This window comes from Cryptomeria japonica, chromosome 5, assembly GCF_030272615.1.
Source record: "Cryptomeria japonica chromosome 5, Sugi_1.0, whole genome shotgun sequence".
Taxonomy (NCBI): Eukaryota; Viridiplantae; Streptophyta; class Pinopsida; order Cupressales; family Cupressaceae; genus Cryptomeria; species Cryptomeria japonica.
In genome coordinates this window covers 23,248,186-23,251,468 of record NC_081409.1, presented here as the reverse complement: position 1 = coordinate 23,251,468, position 3,283 = coordinate 23,248,186, and positions in this window count along the sequence as shown.

Below are 3,283 nucleotides of genomic sequence, written 5' to 3'. Positions count from 1 at the left end.
GACCACCATGTTTCTTTTCCCATTTCCTCCACAAAACTGTGAACGGGGTGCCTCATTTCTCCTCCAGATGCTATGGATCAAGGTTAGTTTTTCTCAATTTTTCTTTTTATTTCCTATTTATTCAATTTGTTTTACGTTTTGAATTTAATTTCGTTAATTTTGATTAGGTTTTTTAATTTTTTGTTTCAAAAACCAAGTTCTGATAATCCACAACAAGAACAATAAAATGCACCTCCTAAAAAACTCACAAGATACACCCCCAATTCCTCCTTTTGACCACACACCTGAAACACAAGAGAAATTGATTAATCAGTTAGAGAAAAACAAGTCTAAAATAAATAGACTGATTAATAAATTGAAAACATTTGAACTTGAACATCATAAATCCCTCGCCACTAGCCTAGAAACATTAGCTAGTGGTGCCATAGTCGCTTCCACATAAATTACAAAATGGGGAAACTTTAGGGATAGGTGTCGTCAATACTATGTTGATGGGTTATCATACAAGGGAGTGAAAAAAAAAATATTATTAAACAACAAATATGTGCCCTTTTTGTTGATCCTAAAACTAGTGAGTCGTTACCTCTTAATGCAAAGAGGTTTCTGGTGTACCAATGTGTAGATGAAGAATCTTTTTTGGCAAAGGTGGTGGATGGTCTTTGATGATCTACCTTGTAATAATTATGAGGTGCCATTTTATTTTTTGAGAAAAGTATACTGTGAGTTTGTCCTTAATGTGCAGCCAAACTATGTTGACATGAGAGAGTTCCATGGTAGAGGTGGCAGCTCTACCCAAGATAGACCTGGAGCCCATAGGCGAGTAGCCCCAAAGAGTCATCGCCCCCTAGCACCCAAACCTAAGGTGCATCAGGTTGTCCTAGTAGAGCTGAAAGAATCAATGGAGCTACAGACTCTTCAGGCAGCCACAACATTCATTGGTGCCATCATCCAGCATGGGATGTCGTTAGCACACCCTATTGTACTAGATGATGAGCCATTAGTTGCTTCAGGTGGTGATAGAGAGCCCATTCAGCATATGTGTGTCAATTGCTCAGGGATATGCTCAGGGATGGATGATGTGGCCGTTGCAAATGGATCCACATCTCATTCATGCATGATTTATAGGAGTAGATGTCAGGCCCACTTGGCTGAGGATTTGACAGTGACAGAGGAATTGATGGACATGGTGTTTGCCCATCAGCGACAGACACAAGTGTGTTGATTTGAATTCATAGCATTTTATTTATTAGTCACTTTAAATTTGTAAATACATAAATGAATTTTCATTTATACATCGATTTAAATTGTGACAAATAATATGCATTTCAGGATGCAACAACGGTATCCCATACTTCTCCCGCAGTTACTACAACCGCAACTTCGATTCCTAAGGTATAAATTTTGTAACATGTTAAAATAGAATAGTGCACTTTGAATTCAAAAAATTACAAGATATACTAACTATCTTTAATGCTTGGTCCAATTTTTGGTTTGTAGGTGTTGACAGGGGACCAAATGTCCCAGATTGATGAGATCATGCTCTCTGTGATCATTTTTGGCCTACAAGGCTATACGGTATCATATTTTGTACAACCTTTTTTATGTATTGTTTTGATGGAATATGCAAGTCATTTCATTTTAGATTTTTTAAATTATGTTTAATATATTATCTGTACTAATATCTCATGTTAATTTTGTTTTTTAAGGGTACCCCCTCCACGTCTAGGCCTCGTCCTAAGAAAAATAATTCCTCGAAGACGCCAAAATGTGGGAAGAAGGTAATTGAACACATTTTTAGTTGTACAATTGTTTGAAAATGTTAAATCAAGTCTTAGTTGTGGTTTGTAGATTGATTAGTGTTTTTTGTCTATTTTACATGTACATCGGCCATTAAGCTATATGGATTTATTGAATGCGCCTGATTCTCCTGTGGATCAAGAGAGGGCAGAGGTATGTATCTCTACTTTATTTTCTTGATTTCTTGATTATATGCACATGTACATTTTTTTGTCTTTTTTACATGTACAACATCCATTGAGCTATATGGATTTGTTGAATGCACCTGATTTGCCCATGGATCAAGAGAGGGCAGAGGTATCTATCTCTACTTTATTTTCTTGATTTCATGATTATATGCACGTGTACATGTGAACTTGTGATAAATTATAATCTTATAATTTTTTCATACAGGAAATATCCATAGCTGCTTCATTAATGGCGAGCCCTCCTTTGTGCATTGGAGAAGCATCTCAGGATTTGGTACACTTTTGTTTAATATATTACATTAATTGATTTTAACCTGCAATACTTATCATTATATTAATTGTATTTAATTTTTTATCATTTTTTATATAGGTAATAGCAGCAGTTTCTCCATCAATGGTGAGCCATCCTCAGTCCATTGGAGAAGCATTTCAGGCACCGGTATGCCATTGTTCTCTGTATTATAGCTTTTAAGTGTTTTTGATGTATTTATGTTAGTACATTGTATTAATTGTACATTTAATCTACAATAGACCCCTTTGCGGTTCAGCCATAACGTGGATCCTTTTAAGTTTGTCTTCAAGAAAACTTCTAAGAGTGACAAGGAGAGGAGAGCGAATACATTAGCTCCGAGATTAGCCAATGAGGTAATCTACATTTCAATTGCAAAAAAATTATAGTTAAATGAATAGTTATGTTGTTAATTGTGAACTATTTTCTAGAAAAGAATTCTAACTTGGCTTTTGAATTGTGGTTTTGTAGTCATCTACAGAGCCACATATTGTATCAAAGAGGCTCGATTTTGATGATCCACCACAATTTTAGGATCATATAGTGTTAGTTGTGGTCATAGAATTATCAATACATGTATATATATTTGACATTTTTATTGTATATCGATTTGGACATGGCATATGTCACATTTTTGTAATACTTGTATTGACTTGGAAGACATGCCTTTTTTTGATATCTAAAATTGTTGATATTTGATCCAATAAATGTGTACTAAGTTCATTATTGTGTATTCATTGTATTTCGTGCCTATCCTTTTATAAAATTAATTGATCATTTGCCTATGTAATAAACAACAAAAATCTATGATATAAAACATTGCAATCATGGAATATGATTTGATAAAATTTCTAAAATATCGAATTAACCCTACAAAACTCCTTGTATTCAGTTCATTATTGTGTATTCGTTGTATTTTGTGGCTACCCTTTTATAAATTTAAATGAATATTTGCCTATGTAATCAAGGCTATGAATATAAACAACAAAAATCGACAATATGAATATAA